The sequence below is a fragment of the Myotis myotis genome, unplaced genomic scaffold, assembly GCF_014108235.1.
Source record: "Myotis myotis isolate mMyoMyo1 unplaced genomic scaffold, mMyoMyo1.p scaffold_m19_p_17, whole genome shotgun sequence".
Classification (NCBI taxonomy): domain Eukaryota; kingdom Metazoa; phylum Chordata; class Mammalia; order Chiroptera; family Vespertilionidae; genus Myotis; species Myotis myotis.
This window is the reverse complement of record NW_023416321.1, coordinates 13,521,824-13,539,092: the sequence shown is the minus strand read 5'-3', so window position 1 is coordinate 13,539,092 and position 17,269 is coordinate 13,521,824. Positions and strand designations below refer to the sequence as shown.

At 47.7% G+C, this 17,269-nt stretch overlaps 1 protein-coding gene across 5 annotated transcripts in view; it reads right to left on the bottom strand.

The window, feature by feature from the left end:
• The window catches only part of MAP3K14 (mitogen-activated protein kinase kinase kinase 14), a 43,908-nt gene extending 26,985 nt beyond the window's left edge, over positions 1 to 16,923 (bottom strand). Inside the window, exons 1-3 of one of the 5 annotated variants that reach the window (XM_036340329.1) lie at positions 16,797 to 16,923; positions 15,664 to 15,701; positions 900 to 1,105 (exon numbers count right to left, since the gene is read on the bottom strand). The gene's annotated coding sequence lies outside the window, so the exon portion shown is untranslated. Of the gene's footprint in view, positions 1 to 899; positions 1,106 to 3,465; positions 3,735 to 15,663; positions 15,702 to 16,796 lie in introns of all 5 variants that reach the window. The other 4 variants (XM_036340330.1, XM_036340327.1, XM_036340331.1 and 1 more) reach the window with 4 other exon arrangements.
• Positions 16,924 to 17,269: the final 346 nt, after the last annotated feature.

The following is a 17,269-nucleotide window of genomic DNA, read 5'->3' as shown; positions in this document are numbered from 1 at the left end:
AACAATGGTAGGCACAGGGCAAAATATGATATGCTGGTCAGTTTAATTAACAATGGAACGTTAAAGGAATTAGTTTAAAACATTTAAAAACATTAAGTTCTGGACAATATAAATAAGGAAGAAGGGTGGAGTGTGTGGGTCCATGGGTAAAGAGTGATAAGAGCCTTGCCTTTAATGGAATTTACATGTCAAAATGTTTACACTTCATTAGAAAAACTAATAGTTATTGATGTATGTTAAAATTTAAGAATAGCTAACTATAAGAACAAAAATACAATTCAGAGTTTCCAAACCAGAAGGGTAAAAAAGGAAAAATAGAAAGCGTGATTGGCCAAAACCGGTTTGGCTCAGTGGATAGAGCGTCGGCCTGCGGACTGAAAGGTCCCAGGTTCGATTCCGGTCAAGGGCATGTACCTGGGTTGCGGGCACATCCCCAGTAGGAGATGTGCAGGAGGCAGCTGATCGATGTTTCTCTCTCATCGATGTTTCTAACTCTCTATCTCTCTCCTTTCCTCTCTGTAAAAAATCAATAAAATATATTAAAAAAAAAAAAAAAAAAAAAAGAAAGCGTGATTGCTCTAACAAAAGGTAAGGAGAAGAAAAAGGACAGCAAGTATAAAATGAAACACAAGTTAAGGGGGCAGAGATAAGTTGAAATGTTAATATATCAATAATCACAACAGACATAAATAGATTAAGCACATCTATTAAAACACAGCCAATCAGAAAGGTTTTTAAAAGATCTGGCTAGATAGTGACTAAAAGAAACAAAACAAAATTATACAGAAAGTTTGAAAGGAAGGCTGGAAAGAGATATCCAGGTCAATATAAAACCATGTAATATTAATTCAGACAAAATACTTAAGACAAAAAGATATAACAATCACTTATATGCACACCCAATAAAGAGCCTCAACGTCCCGAATTGGTGGCAGGCTGAGGCCTTATGGATGAGGACAGTCTTGGCTTCGGTGTCCTGTCACACTGCAGAGAACAGCAGCATCTTACAGCAGCATTCTTTGAGCTCACATTGGCTGTTGGGCCCTGTGCTGGGCGCTGGGGATACACTGAGGAAGAAGACACAGTCGCTTGAGGAGCTTACAGTCTACCGGGGGAAAGAGACAAGTGGTCAGAAAAACAATACAATATAGTGATGCAACGACAGACACAGACACACAGCAGCTGCAATGAGAACACACAGAGGGACATCTAGCCCAGCCTGGTGGGTGTCAGGAAAGGCATCCCAAAGCAGGTGATGCCCACACTGAGACTCAATGGTGAGCAAACGTTTCCCAAGAAAAAGGAGAGGGTATTTCGGGTAGAGAGAGTGGCTGGAGTTAAGGTACAGAGTGAGTCTATACAGGAATCACAAACAGTTCCAAGTTGCTGATGGGCAACTTAGGTCAGGAAGCCGAGGGCAGGAGATGAGGCTGCCGGTGGAGGCCAGGTACCAGATAATGGAAATGTGCTTGGTCCTGAGACACCTCCAGGGGTTACATTCTCAGAAGAGAGAGAGGCAGAGCATTCAGGAGCAGAGTTCCAGGTGGAGGAGCCTACGGGGCAGGGGCAAATGGTGGGTGCTGGGCGTTAAATGAAAACCGTGTCATTGGGACGGGATCTTCCCCTACCTCCCTGGCCTAGGCTGACAATATTACAAGTTACAGGCGTCTGGGAGGCTTCATTCTCTCCCTCAGGGGGGGAGCCCGAGTGGGCACTGGGACCTAGAAGCAGACATCTGAGGAAGGAGGAAGGAGCACTCTGATGAAACTGGAGGAATCTCCAAACCTGCCTCCCTTGCCAGCTTGAGTTCTGCTTCCCAGGAGAGCAATTTCCCATTAAGGAGGCTATGAAATGTGAATGTACATTAATCATTAAAGCCTCACAGATCAATTATAAATAAGAAACCTGCCATGCCCACAAAAAGGCAATCTCGCTGCCAATTCCATAGGTCAAACTGCCCGATAAATGAAATGCATGGAATAAAATGTATGACTGTCCTTCAATTCCCACCACATGCAGGAACACTGCTGCTGACAGGCTCCTTCACATGTTTAAGGCAATCACCTAATTCTATTAGCATAGGTCTTTCCCACATCTGCTTCTCCCTGACCCCCTCCCAGCCCACCCTGATGCTGAGCTAATCTTAAAACATCATGTCCCTAAAATAACCTCACGCTCAAAGACATCTATTGGCTCTGCACTGCTTATGGGCCCAGGCCCAACTCTGTGGTCCATAATCTGTCTGACCACTATTTCCCTAAACACAACGTTTGGCTCTGGCCAGTCTGATCTCTCCACACCCTGCTAGTTGCTCGAATCTACAGTCTCTAGAGGAGTGTGGCACGTCCTTGTGTGGGCCGCCCTCACACCCTGCCTGTCCTTCACAGGTGGAGTTCAGGCCTTCCACCTCCAGGAAGTCCCTCCCATCAGCTCCCCTGCATGGCCTCCTTTACCGACGGCTTTCAGCACTGGGTCTCCTCATTTTTTTCACCCTCACCCTGGCCCTTCACCACACCCTTACTCCCTTTAGTCATCAAATGAAATAATGTAGGTGAAAGAACCCTGGAAACAATAAAGCATTATGCCAAGAGAAGACGGACATTTCTGTGTGCACAACTCAGACTTGCAATCTAGGTATGGCGCAAACAGTAATACGGATAAAGATGCACAAAGAGGTTCAGTGCATTTTTATAATAGTGAAAAACTGGGGGAAAGTCTAAGTACAGGGGAGGATAATTATGAAATAAATCCTGCTACATCCATTAAAATTGCTTATAAATAATTTTTAACTATATGGAGAAATGCTAGCGGGATACATTTATTTTTATTTTTTTAATATATTTTATTGAATTTTTACAGGGAGGAAGGGAAAGAGATAGAAAGTTAGAAACATCAATGAGAGAGAAACATCGATCAACTGCCTCCTGCACGCCTCCTACTGGGGATGTGCCTGCAACCAAGGTACATGCCCTTGACCAGAATCGAACCTGGGACCTTTCAGTCTGCAGGCCGACGCTCTATCCACTGAGCCACACCGGTCAGGGCAAGCGGGATACATTTATAAAAAAATGCACACCTAGCACAGACATACAGCAATGTTTCTTTCTTGGAGGTGTTTAATATTCTTTATACTTTTCTAATGTTTCCACTTATTTTTTTCAGTGAGCATGTATTACTCTTCTCCGTGTTCATTTTTTCACAGATGGTTCCAAGTGGTTAAAAAAATACCGAAAGGATATAGAGTGACAAGTGCAAGTCCTTCCCACCCTTCCCCCATTCCTCTGAGGGGATCCCTTTACCAGTTTCTTGTATCTTCCTCCAGAGAGGCTCTCTTGGTCTGCGGTGAGAACTTAGGAGACGTCCGGTCCACCTTCGCGTGTGTGGGGGACTTAACAAGCGGGTGATGACTGTCCCCCCTTCTCCCCCGCCCCCTTGCGCGCACACCACTCACACAGGAAGCCTCACCTTATTCTCTGTGGCTGGCAATGAGTTCTGGCAGCAGGGCCACTAACGCAGAAGGCTGGAGATGGGCAAGCCCATTCCTCCCGGTTTTGGTTTTCATTTCACTCCCCTTTTTGTTCTCTTCTGGGGACTGTGGGTTTTATCAGTTATGACTCAAGAAGTAGGAAGGTGCTCAAAGAAGGTTCTGCCAGCCGTCCTCACTTCTGATGGCCACCGCTTCCCTGCTCTTATTTGTGGTCATCCACTGCCAAGTATACACAGTGGTCACAGGCCTGGGTGTAAGAAATGCTCGTGGGCACGAGTGGCCCCATAGAGTGGGAAACAGCAGAACTGGACCTGAGAGAAAACCACCAGTTCCTCCCTCGCTGCTTATGTCAAGGGGTGGGATCTGAGGGCTGGTCCCAACCCGGGAAACCCGAGAGAGGCAAGTTTTCTCACCAATCTCTCCTACCTCCCTTATATAACATATGACCCTGTTTTATTTTGTTTTCAATCACAAAGATAATACTTGTTCATTGTCAACATTTAAACAATACAAAAGTGGACAGAGAAAGAAATCCCTGTACCACTCCCTCTTCCCTACAACATAAGACATACTTAAGTTTAGCATAAATCTTTTTCGTTCCATTACTATACATATGCAAACATATAATTTGGGATTATTTTAAAAATAAGCATGAGCTTACCCTATATAATAAAAGCCCAATATGCAAACTGACCTAATGGCTGGTCGTTATGATGTGCATTGACCACTAGGGGGCAGACACTCAATGCAGGAGCTTCCCCCAACCTACAGACCCCAGGCCAGCCAAGGCGGGTGCCAGCAGGGGCCCCCTGATCATGCCACTGGTTGCCCCACAGATTGGCTCTGATCGCCGGCCAGGCCTAGGGATGCTACCCGTGCACGAATTTCATACACCAGGCCTCTAGTACATACATAATATTCCATCGTTCTAGGTGGCACATTTCTGGAATTGGAATTTCTGGGTGACCCTTTTCTCAGTGGGCTCTCTCTTCTCTCCTGTTCCTATGTGTCAGGGAAGTAGGCAGCAGCCATCAGTCAAGAACAGGTGGTTCCCAAATATGATATTCATTACTTGCTAGAAAGATACCCTTGCCCTCAAGGTGCTTACAATCCATTTGGGGAAAATGGGTGGATGGATAAATAAATGATAAAGGAATCACAAAATGATCTTAGGATCAGAAGGGCCCTAGAAGTAATTTATTCCAATATATCACTTAATAATTAGGAGGGAGGGCCATCTAGCTACGTAACAGGTTGGCCTTGGAGTCAAAAGATCTCGTTCTTGCCTGGCTGACATGGCTCAGTGGTTGAGCATCTACCTATGAATGAGGAGGTCCTGGTTCAATTCCCAGTCAGGACATATGCCCAGATTGTGGGCTCAACCCCCAGTCTGGGGTATGCAGGAGGCAGATGATCAATGATTCTCTCTCATCACTGATGTTTCTCTCTCTCTCCCTCTCCCTTCCTCTCTGAAATCAATAAAAATGTATTAAACAAACAAACATTCAAATCTTAGCCTCTTAGCACTCTGGTGTGTGACCATGGGCAGGTCACTAATCTGATAGTCAACTATCTCATCTGTTAAACAGGGATCTGAAACCTACATAAAAGGATTTTATGGGATAATTAAATGTAAGAAACAATGTTTATATGCCCAGTACAGTGCCTGGCATATAGTGGGTGCTCTGTGAACAGCAGAACCTCCAGTGAGATGGAAGCTGTTATAAGATGAGCAGTCCTTTCCATCACGGCAAGTGCCAGTTCTTCGAAAGTCCTTGCCTATGCAAAGCTGAAACCCACCTCCCACAGCTTCCAGCCAGCTGCCCTAGTGTCAGAAGGAAGATGTGGAACAAACACTATCAAAGGCAGAGGGGAGAAACCCAAGAGCAGAGGGACAGAAGTGGTCAGGAAGAGAAGGGCAACCCATGAAGGAGAATGTTCTTTGAAGAGCATCTGCACACGCCACCCTGCTTCTCTCTCTGCTGGCAGTGCCTCAGCTCTAATGGGCTGAGGAATGACTGGCCAGTGCGTGAACCAGGACCCAGATTCCTTGGCAGCTGGAACTGAAATTAATCGTCTTGTGGACATCTTTGGGTGTTTTCAACCATCTGCTGCAATGTGTATACACAATTACATGCTGGTTGTCAATAATAAAAATAATAATGACAGCTATTATTGGTTGTTATGAATTAGGTAATATATGCATTATTTTTCTTATTTTTTTAAATCCCCACTGGAGGATATGTTTATTGATTTTAAAAAGAGGGGGAGAGAGAGAGAGAGAGAGAGAGAGAGAGAGAGAGAGAGAGAGAGAGAGAGAAAAACATTGATGTGTGAGAAACATTGATTGGTTGCCTCCTGTATGCACCCCAACTGGATTGAGCCTGCAACCTAGGTATGCGCCCTGACTGGGAATCAAACCCATAACCTTTTAGTGTACAGGACGACGCTCCAATCAACTGAGCCACCCGGCCAGGGCAGCATTATTTCTTGAATCCTCAAAATAACTCGGTGGGCATGGCACTAATATTACTCCCTTTACACAGAGGAAAAATCTGAGGCTCAGTAGGTCAGTAATATGTCCAAGGTCACATTGCAAGGAAGTGCTAGAAGCGGGATTTGCACAAGGGACTCTTATGTCAACCACCATACTCTCAGCCACGACACTATCCAATTTCAAATTATCTAAGTTTTAAAAATTGGTACCCAAATGCAGAAACTGCCATAAGCCAAAGGTTTATTAGTGAGAAACCCAGGAGGAAGCATCTCAATTAGGAAGCATAAACGCTTCCTAATAAAAGCAACATTAGAATGGAGAGCAAAGCCTCCAAGCAGGACATGTGGCCAGCCTGTGTTCCATGCTCTGGCTGTCCAGCACAGCTGGCCCATACCAGGGACCAATTCTATGACACACTTCAAATTTGCCTTTCATTTTATAAAACCTGGTTCCAGGCTTTTTGAGCCTTTTTTGTTTGTTTTTTGGATTTTGGTTTTTATAGCAAAACCTTGTGTATCTTTGCTATCTTCATAAATGTAATCAGTGCTTTGTCTCCAGGCCCCTGACTTGGGCATTGTATAAGTTTTAAAAGGAACGTGTGACAATAGCATTTTCAAATTTAACTTTCAAATCCTTTGTATGAGGAGAGCCAATGGCATATAGTAAAGTTGCCATTGGGCCATCATTGATGCACAGACACAATTATGCAATTGGTATGCAGGAGGAAGGGGGAGAAAGTAGTATTGAGGAAAAAACTCAACCACATACATACTTCGATTTATACAATAAGCAACAAGGAACTTTTAATGTATGTTATATAAAAAATCAAGTGTCACTGAAATCTATAGGTTGGGTATTTTGTGTAACTGAATATTCTGGGCTGCAGTATATATTGGTAGGTCAATAATGACCAATTTTCAAAGATTACAGTGCCATAACTGCCCTAAGTATGACATAAAGTCAGGCAAGACACAACCAGTTTTCTTTGATGAGTCAAAATGCGCTTCTGGATCTTGCCAGCCTGAGGTCATCATTACAAGCAATGTTTGGTTGTGAAAAACTGCTTTCCTTATGTAACCTTTTGGATTGGATTCTGAGCTGGAGCAGTTCCCTGGGCTACGGTCAATCCACTGTGATAAACCACTCCCCTCCTCTCTCGGTTTGTAACTCTGGATTTCCCAGGTGGGACTGGCTGAAAGCAGGGTCTACCTGTATTCAAAGAAGATGGAGAAAGACAGGCCCAGCCTTCCTGTAAGGGAGGAGGCTTCAAGTTCATTGTAGTCACTGGTGAGTGGTTCTGAAATTGAGGAACTAGTTTGAGGAACTGCAGAACAAACAAAAAAAACCCAAACACTGGCCTTCCACGGAAAGCATGGAGGCACACGGTGCAGCTCCGCCCTTGGGCAGTGGAACCCTGACCATGGCCTCGTTTCAGATGCTGCCTAGCACACCCGGTGACGACAGACTGGCCTGAATAATCAGCTGGAGGATGTGAGCAGTTAGGGGTGCATTTGACATGTCCCTTTACAATAGAGGTTCACATTCTTGTCTCCCCCAGAAGGGAGAAAGGGCTTGGGACCTGTGGTATGACAGAACATTCACAGAGGATCTCAGACCAATTCCTTGGTAAAGGAGGGAGAACCATGACATAGCCTGTGGTTCTCTCATCCTTTCTCGGGACAGCAGGGCCTAGGAGGAGTGTGGATTCTGGTCTTGCACTTTCACTCAATAACAAATACTGAGCCAGGGGCTACCATGCTCTAGGTCAGCCGTGGGCAAACTACGGCCTGCGGGCCGGATCTGGTCCGTTTGAAATGAATAAAACTAAAAAAAAGAAAAGACCGTACCCTTTTATGTAATGATGTTTACCTTGAATTTATATTAGTTCACACAAACACTCCATCCATGCTTTTGTTCCAGCCCTCCGGTCCAGTTTAAGAACCCATTGTGGCCCTCGAGTAAAAAAGTTTGCCCACCCCTGCTCTAGGTACTGTGCTGATCAGAGAGAAGCGATGGTGACCTGGACAGACAAGGTCCTTGCCTTCACGGAGCTTGCTCCGTTGTAATCCTGGAAAGGCCTTCCTGGAGTGCTGAACCCAGTTACTAAGAAGAACTGTCGCCTGGCCAGCATGGCTCAGGGGTTGAGCATTGACCTATGAACCAGGAGGTCACAGTTTGGTTCCTGGTCAGGGCACATGCCCAGGTTGCAGGGTCGATCCCCAGCATGGGGTGTGCAAGAGGCAGCCGATCAATGAGTCTCTCTCATCATTGATGTTTCTCTCTCTCCCTCTCCCTTCCTTCCTGAAATCAACAGAAATATATTTTTCTTTAAAAAAGAAGCATTGCCATGGATCAGGCACAGACCATCTGCCTACGGATCTGTCTCAGAGTGGCACCAAGCACATGGGATTTGCTAGTCTGGTCACTGCCCTCTCAAAACCAGCCTGGAAGACCAGGATAAGTCTGCCATGTCTTTAATAGCTGGCTACTCATGGTCTACGTGCCAACACCACTGCAGATGACTCCTTTCCCCCAGAGTGCTGAGGTTTCCACATGGTTCTCAAGCTCTTATTCCAAGCTAAACAAGCAGTACAAAGCCCCAAGATGAAAGAAATGCTGAGAGCGTTCCTGCCCAGACACCTGCAGAATGGGGAGGGGTGCTCTTCCCCTCTGAGGAGCTCTGTGTGTGAGTTAGAGCTGGGTGAGGCTGGCAAAGGAGGGCCATGGCGCGTGGTGCCTTCTTTGCTCCTCTCCAGCTCCCACAATCGTGGCTCAGGATTCAGCACCTGTAATGTGTCTGCTTCCATGTCCATGGCCAGCTCCTCGGGGCCAGGACCTCAGTTGTCCTCATTTTTATATTCCAGCACCTAGCAGAGCCTGCCACATTTGATACGCTTGACAAGTGTTAACTGAACGAAAGAATGACTGACACACTGAGGAATAAATGAGTGCTGTGGGCTCTGAGAGCCTGGCTGGCCTGAGATCTGAGTATCCAGTCTGTCCAATCACCTGGAGAGCTGGAGGGGATGAAGCCAGCTCCCTGCACAAGGTATCAGCATGATGTATTGTGACTGCACCCCAGCAAGAAGGTATCATGCGAGCTGGTTCCTGAGCCACCCCTGTCATCCCCTTTTCTAAATGCTGACCTAGAGACCCAGTTATTTCCACTTCCTTGAGAAATGACCCTTCTGAACTCAACAATATCCGTCTGGGCTCGGACTTGGGTAGACATGCTAGCTAGGAGGTGATATACAAATCTTGGCCTTTGACACTTATCTCTAAGGCTATTTCTACTGCTCAAAGTTCATTCAGCATTTACCACCGGGACTATTGAGCATGGTCTCAAGGACACTGATTCATCCAACTAACTTCCTGGGTCAAAGGAATCTATTTCTAATCGTCATTAGCAATAACATCCTCATTGGAGGCTGGCTAAGCTCTCCTTTCTTCCCAAGCCTCCCAGCGGTCCCTGGTATTGACCAGTAGACTGATTCTGGCCCAGTGAGAGAAAATGTCAATGTCAGCAGGTGGGTGGGTGGTGGACCTAGGCTACAACAGCTCTTTGTACTTGCAGGGGCCACCATCCAGATATGACGTCATGCTTTGCCCACAGGAAGAGCCTCTTCACTGAGAGGAGCTGGATGGATCCAGAGGAATGACGCGGACTATTCTGGCTCTTCTAGCCACCTGCATGCCACTAGCAACGTGTCTCTTCTTCACAGATCAAAGATAAGGCAAAGATAAGAGCTTCTTGGTGCCCAGTGGGTTTGTGCCCTCACAATCAATCATTCATAGCAACTAAACGCCCACTTTAGGTAAGATACTGCTTGGCGAGGTAGGCAAGTGTCCTACAGGTGTAGGCAACCTTTGAGACTTCCTGGTAACCCTGCCCAGAATTGTATTTTCTTATCAACCTTGACCTCGTTTTGGTTACATGAACTTCATGGTCCAAGACAGTGTCAATGAAATAGCTTTCTGTTTACTTTTCTTTAGACCCAGAGCAGCTGCGTCTCTGGCTCCACCCTTTCCTGGTCTGCCAGAGCTTGCAGAAAGGCTGAGGGTGATGGGGCTGGGGTGGGGGAACAAAGCAGGAACAAAATACAATTCCTGCCTCAGGAGTAGTTCCTTTGTTCAGTGGCAGTGCAGCACAGTGTAACGAGCCTGGACTTCAGTCAGTTTCAGTCATTAACTAGCTGGTGGCTTTGGGCAACTCACTCAGCTCCCTTCCATTTACGCTTTTGTAAAAAAAAAAAAAAAAAGGAGCAAGCAATGGTAATGATCATTTCCAGCCCATAACCTCACCTGATATTTTTCCATTGATTTTTTTAAGAGCGAGTGGAAGAGAGGGGGAAAGACAGAGAGAAATATCGATGCGAGAGAAACAGGTTGATTGGTTGCCTCCTACACGAGCCCTGACCAGGGCCTGGCCGGGAAGGAACCTGCAACCAAGGTTGGTGCCGTTGACTGGAACCAAAGCTGGGCCCCGTGGGTCCGCAGGCTGATGCTCTATCCACTGAGCCAGACCAGCTAGGGCTCCAGTCTGTAATTCTAATAGCACTTTCTTGACAGAGCAGTTAAGGCCTACGGTGACTTAGCCATGCCCACCCAAAGTGACTGCTGGTTAGCCCAGATTGACGGCGTGTGCACCAGGGGCTGGGAAAAGCTTGTGACCACTTGCGAGGTCATACTAGTTCTTTCCCTGTGGTTTCAATAAAGTCAAGGCCATCTTGTGGGTGACCCTAGACCAGTGGTTCTCAACTTTCTGGCCCTTTAACTACAGTTCCTCATGTTGTGACCCAACCATAAAATTATTTTCGTTGCTACTTCATAACTGTAATGTTGCTACTGTTATGAATCGTAATGTAAATATCTGATATGCAGGATGGTCTTAGGCGACCCCTGTGAAAGGGTCGTTCGACCGCCAAAGGGGTCGCGACCCACAGGTTGAGAACGGCTGCCCTAGACACTGATTACAGACATCCCTGGCCATCAGCAGTCAAGCTCAACAACAACCGCACAGATCTACAACAGTCTGAACAAACTCTTTGACTGAATAGACACCTAGGCATGGGTTTAGTGGTAAGAGGGTCATCAGAAGCCATAGCAACCAGATGTGCAGAAGGGCCAGCTCAGGAGTTCCTCTGCTGCTTCTTTCCGAGTTCATACCGTGGCTCTAGAAGTGCAGATAACCTAGGTGGTGGCAGGCTTGGAATTACAGTTTCCAGAAATGCAGGATTCAATCTAGCCTTTCCAATCACTGGAGCTCATCGGAGCCTCCAACTCAGGTGGTGAAAAGCAAGGCAGGTAGAAAAGGGTTCCCCAAAAGGTCTTTCACACCAAAGTAGGGGTTATATCTCTCTGCTCTTTGCCAAGGGGTTTCCCAGTTCCACGGAGCCAAAGCTCCCCTCCTGCTTCTTTGCTGACTGTCACTGGCAGCTGGCCATTTTTTACTCTCAAGGTGGCTGGACTCACTGCTGATCTGGCTCTGTGCCCTATTCACATGACCTCGTGCCAGGGGATCCATCTCTCTTTCAGTCAGCCAGCCCTGGGAGCCTCCGTTTGCTTCTGTATCCCTACCTCCAAACCCTTGGGCTGAAATGAACCTAATCGTTGGCACAGGGCTTCTCCACACAGGCCAGTCAAGACTTCCTCTGCAACTGTGCTGGGTGGATCAATCGCCTGTCACCTACACCCCTGCATGGGTGACTCACCTTCCAGAGAAAGTGCTTTGCTCACCTAAGCAAAGCTGCCTGGAAAATGACGAAGGGGCCTATCAAATGCACTCTGTGGGGCCAACCAGCCACTGAGCTGGGTCCAGACACACTCTGCCTCTCACCTCCAGCCTGAAGTCGAGTGTGGAGCTGCCACTCCAGGCTGCTGGTTTCATTTTCATCTGAACATGATGCTTGACATCCGGTGATCTATTTTTTCTAAAAACTAGGTTCACTTTAGAAATGACTCTTTGGCCATCGAGACAGCTTCCCCAGGAGAAAACAAATTGTTATTTAAAGGGAACAGCAGCCTGGTGGGAGCCTATATTTTTGTTTTGTGTTAAAAGGAGGGGAAAAAGAATTTAGAATGTAATGTGAAACTTTTTTTCCCCTTTGGGTGATTTAAAGGGAACTCTGCAAGTCTGTGACTACCGACCCAGGGCCCTCAGACATTATATGCCGGGCACTGAGTCTGCCAGAGGTCACACAGATAGTAGCAGATTAGCAGATATATTTGTAAGAGGAAGGAAGGGTGAGCTGGGGGTGCATGTAGTGGTGGGAACCCTACCCCACAGAACCAAAATTTTCCTCCTAGAGCCCTGAACAAAGAGGAACAAGTCCTGCTCTGCAGGCATGGCTCAGTAGCTGAGCGTTGACCTATGAACCAGGGGGTCACAGTCCGATTCCTGGTCAGGGCACATGCCCGGGTTTGTGGGCTTGATCCCCAGTGTGGGGTGTGCAGGAGGCAGCCGATCAATGATTCTCTCTCATCATTGATGTTTCTATATCTCTCTCTCCCTCTCCCTTCCTCTCTGAGATCAATTATATATATATATATATATATATATATATATATATATATATAATGTATATTATAAAATATATATATTATGAAAGAGGAACAAATTCTTGCTGACTTATCTTCGACACAGTATTATCCTTTTTCACCTCCAGAATTAAGGTTGGGACCCACTCCACCACATGGAGGACACAGAAGGCCCTAGAAAGGTCCAGCTGTGCCTCTGGCTCAGAGTCCTAGGAGGGCGAAGGGCACCCATGGTTTAGAACAGCCGTGGGCAAACTACGGCCCGCGGGCCGGATCTGGCCCGTTTGAAATGAATAAAATTATTGAAAAAAAAGACCGTACCCTTTTATGTAATGATGTTTACCTTGAATTTATATTAGTTCACACAAACACTCCATCCATGCTTTTGTTCCGGCCCTCCGGTCCAGTTTAAGAACCCATTGTGGCCCTCGAGTCAAAAAGTTTGCCCACCCCTTGTTTAGAATCACCAACCCTGACCAGGTAGAGCCTGGGCCTTTTCAGGCTCATTGGGAGGGTGGTGAGGGCATGGTTTGGTGTAAGGCAGGGGCAACTTGACAGCTAGAACCTCCTGACAAGAAATGTCGCCCTGGAGGTCCTGCTGAGAAAATGACTCGCCCTGTCAGGCAGGCTGACCCGTCCTGACATCATCTTACAGAAAACAGGTCTAGTCAATGTGGTAATTGGCAACTACTGCTACTGCTATTACTACTACTACTACTACTATCACCAACAACGTTTACAGCCTAACAGCACCATTTACAGCTGTCGTATTCTGTGGCTTATTATATGCCAGGCACTGAGTTTGCCTGAGGTCACAGATAGTAGCAGACCTGGATCTGATCCAGGTCTGTCTGACCTGACAGCCTAAACCCCCACATTTGACACAGAGACACCATGGACTTGCTATATTGCTCTGGATATATCACTTCACCACTCTGCCTCAATTTCTGCATCTGTAAAATGGGGCTGAGCATAGGCTATGCTATTCATCTGTTGGTCTTTTAATAATAATAACTGTGAATAATTGATATCGATTAATTATTAATGACATATTAATATTTTTAAATATATATAGCTAGATAAATAAAGAAGCTACCCTGGTTTAGTTACATTCAAAATTGACATTTTTTTGGGGGGGGGGCAGAAACAATTTATCTTTTCATGAGTAAGTTAGTAGAAAAGGCAGTGAACTTGATGTCAGGAAATAAGGGTTTAGATTCTGGGCATGACACTGATTTCCTGAGTAATCTCATCTACTTTATTTCTCTTTATGAGATTTTACTTTCCTGACCTCTGTCCCTGTCTTTCTTTATAGGAGTATTGTGAGAAAAACACAAAAAATAGCTACTAAGCACCATTATTCTTGATGCCATATAATTTCAAGGGATTTATATCAGGAGGAAAAGGGATTAAAGGATATAAAATAGCAAGAAGGGAAGAGAATCATTGAAATCAAAATGCAAAGAAGGGCGCACAGGTCACTGAGGAAAAATGGCTTTTCTCTGCATCGTCACTCAGGCAGTAAGACAAGCCCACGGCCAAGGCCCCTTACCCATCACACTGCAATGTCTTGCTCAGCTCAACTGAGATGTTCTACTCCATGATTTGCCCTGTGCGTGGCCTTCCATTTCTAAGCTACTGCTTTCAGCATTTCAGTCAGCATCACCAAGTACATGCAAAGCTCTCACACATGCATCACTGTGAGCACGCGCCCTTTCCCTTAAAGATGCTCACCCCCACTTTTCCCTTCCTGGGAATCTTGGCATGCAGAGGCCAGAGGGGCTGGCTGATCTTTAGAGCTCCCCAAATCCAGTGACATGGAATTGACCCCCTCCCTGCTAATTTCACACCGTGCCATCTAAAGGGCCTGTAATGTTCACATGTTTCCAGTTTAACTGAAATACTAAAATGGGGCAAACAGGAAGCATCAGACACAACTGCGGTAGTGACTTATTAATCATGAAAGCAGAATTTTAGTTGCCTCTTAACCTTTTGCCAGGGGGAAAAAAACAGCTCTGAGAGGATGGAAGCCATTGGTAGAATATGCTGTCTATATGTGTTACCAAGCTGACTTTTACTTTTAATTTAGGAATTTGCTTTTAAGATTTCTTAACTCTCCACCCAGAAAGAACATCCATAAGTCAACCAACATGACATCTGTCAGCTCTTGATCACTGCGGGCAGACCTGTTAGGAAAGCTCATGTGCTATCCACTGACACAGGAAAAAATAGGAAATTCAGAGTAACTTCACAGGCCAGAGTGATAAGACAGGGTTGAGGGTGCCAACAATGAAGATAACAACCCGGGAGGAAGCTTTACCTCATTCACATCCCCACAGACCTCTCACCAGAGCCCCGCCAAGATGAACTCTTATCACGCACCCCAAAAAATCACAACAGTTGCCTGGAGTTGGACAGCCCATCAGGACAAGCTTGCGTCTCCACATTCAGTGATATACAAACACTCCAAGAATATCACAAAGAAGTCAGTGTTCAACAGGAGAACCAAAATGAGGAAGCAAGCCTCCATCTGTTGAGGGGCAACGGCCAACCAGACATTTTTGTTTAATAGACGAAGGCTCATTTGGCAAGGTCTCTTGTCTGTGGTGCCACTCCCACAAGCTCTAACAGACAATACTAGGGGCAACCCTCCCCCCCTCCCACATTCAAAACTGCTCCTTATATCCTGAAAACAGAAGATAACCTAAAGTTTGGCAACCTATGGTCTGATTTCACGAAAGTGCTAGGACATATACCTGGATACATATTTCTACAATTAAAGTCAGAGATTATTACGTTTATTTTGAGACCTTCTGAGAAGTTCACCACGCCCTTCAAAATAAATGAGGATGCCCCAAAGGTGTCTGAGAAAAGCAGAGGTCTGGCATTGCTGCACCAAAGGAACTGACTTTGACATCACTTAAAAACACCAAGCGTGGATCCAAACACATCGTAAGCAAGACAAGCACCTGTCCACCTGTCCTCTCGCGCTAGGAGCAGAACACCACACCAAACACTTCTCCCTCCTTTCTGCATCTCAGTCCCAGATTGTGGTCCTGGTCCGGGGGGAGAGCTGGAGAAGATTCCAGTGTCCTAGGCTTTTGGCATTTCTATATGCCCCCTCCCCCCTCAGGTGCCTTACCTGTAAGAGACAATGTTATCTGTCTCATCACACAGGTTCTAAAGGAAAAAGGAGGTTACAGGTATGAAGATACTCAGTAAAAGAAACACATCTCTAATGTTAAGATATTATCTCTCCTTCTAGTCAAGGGGTTTTCAGCATTTTTCCTGGAATAAACTTCAGACTGCTAGTTTGCACTAGGCCCCACCTCTCCTCATTTCATTTTACTTGCCTTTAGAGTTCCTAGTCAAGTCACCGGTGTTCACTGTCTCTCCATTTACCAAAAACTGAATTCGGTTACCTTCCCTCCATTCATCCTCTCCCCGACCTTCCTCATACTCATGGCCCAGTCCATCCTTTAGGACGGAGAGCAACTTTTTTACTTTAATAAGGAAGGTGCCGCCTTTTTCTGAAGTTACCCAGCATCAGGAGGCTCCTGGCCAGGTGGGGCTCTCTGCACTGTACCAGTGGCCCCTTTCTGCCTGGGGGCAGTGGCTGCAGGTTGCCAGGGGCCACAGTGGGCTTCCGCGATGGAAATATTCTATTGGAGCCGACAGATGAAGTCCCCAGGCGTCGGGGGACGCAGGAGGATGCTGCGAGCGGCCAGCCAGCTCCGCCGAACGCCAAGGGCAGGTCTGCGCCTTCTCCCCGCCCGGGGTGTGCGATCGAGAACTTCCCAGGGCAGCCGGAGGGTCTCACTGACCCGGCAGACAGGGGGCAACGCGGCCGGGGAGCGCTTGTGCATCAGCCGCCTTCCGCCGCGCCGAGGCGAGCCCCCATCCTACCGGGCACCCAGGGGACCGGACAGGAGCGGCAGGCCTGGCGGCGGGGACAGCTGAGCACAGGGGAATCGGGGTGCTGGGGAAAGGGAAGCAGGGCGCCCCCGCGCGCGCTTCGGGCAAGAGTGTCGCCCGCGGGGATGCGGGGCGAGCGCGGCGTGCGGCCGTGGCCCTAGACGCGTGGTGAGGCGCGCCGCCGACCAGAGACCCCCGGGGCCCAGGGCCCGCGCGCGAGTGGACTCGTCCAACCGGCCGCGCCGCTGACCCCCACCATTCTAGGGCGGCGGGCCCGGCCGCATCCCGGTCCCGGGCTGAGGGGCGACCCATATGCGGTGCTCCCCGCTCCGAGCCCTGGGACCCTGCCCAGTCACCTACCGGCCGAGCGCCGATCTCCCCAAGCAGGACTGTCGCGCTCCCCTCGCGCTCCCCTCGCCCGCGATCTCCCGCCGCCGGCTGCCGACCGCTGTTCTCGGGGCCCACGGTCGCCCCGCCCCCGCTTCGGGCCCCACCCCCTGGTCGCCTTCCCGGTCGCCCCCGGGGCCACGCCTCCCCCGGCGGCGGCAAATTTGCCTGGGTTCGCACCTCCCACTCTGGCCGCACCTCGACCCCATTGTCCCGCCCACCCCACCAACCTAACCAATGAGATGGCGCGTCTCGGCTACTGCCTCGAGCAACGATTGGTAGCGAGAGCGCGTTTCCAGAAATGGGCACTATTTCCGGACAATGTTTATAGTGAAGACGTCGGTGGGCGGATGGATTGACAGGAGGCGGAGGCGGCGGGAGTTTGGTCTAACCACACATGCGCTCTCGGCTTCGGCAGTTTTTTCACGGGTTGCGTTCTTACGGGA